The sequence below is a fragment of the Phalaenopsis equestris genome, unplaced genomic scaffold (genome assembly GCF_001263595.1).
Source record: "Phalaenopsis equestris unplaced genomic scaffold, ASM126359v1 Scaffold000002, whole genome shotgun sequence".
In the NCBI taxonomy this organism is placed as follows: domain Eukaryota; kingdom Viridiplantae; phylum Streptophyta; class Magnoliopsida; order Asparagales; family Orchidaceae; genus Phalaenopsis; species Phalaenopsis equestris.
The window spans coordinates 70,405,047-70,405,605 of record NW_018164444.1 but is presented as its reverse complement, the minus strand read 5'-3'; positions in this window follow the sequence as shown (position 1 = coordinate 70,405,605).

The following is a 559-nucleotide window of genomic DNA, read 5'->3' as shown; positions in this document are numbered from 1 at the left end:
TTATTAAGCCCGTTGCCGGCGCCTTCGAGGCCGCCGACGGCGAGATCGGCAGTTATCTCAATAGGTGCATTAAATGTGAACGATTTTTTAAGGGATGCTTAGGCGACTCTTGAGAAAACTCTTCTACAACTTTAAGAGAAGATTTTGGCCAAAAATTGGGAGAGGTTCAGCAAATTGTAGAGAGCCCAGAAGAGTGTAGAGAGTTTACTTTAGGGGAATTCTTTGAGAGATTGTAAGAGTGGAGGGAAAGTGAGAGATTTTTTCCTCCTTGCCGCTTCGAAGAAGAATTTTGTGTGTTGTAAAGAAAGGAAGAGATTCAGAGTAACTTCGAGGAGTTTGCTTGGGGAGGAATTAGAGATAAGTGGTATTTACTTATTGTAGTTTATATGACTTTGCTTTTATATATAAATTCCGAGTTTTATCGTATTTTCCCCATCAGTTCTAAGTAGTTTTCTTTGTATTTCTTCTTGTCTTGAAATTTTGTGAAATGGTGATTTGAATTGGTTGAGCCTTAAAAATGTTAAAGAAGTTGTGATGATCTTTTCACTTCGATCTTAGT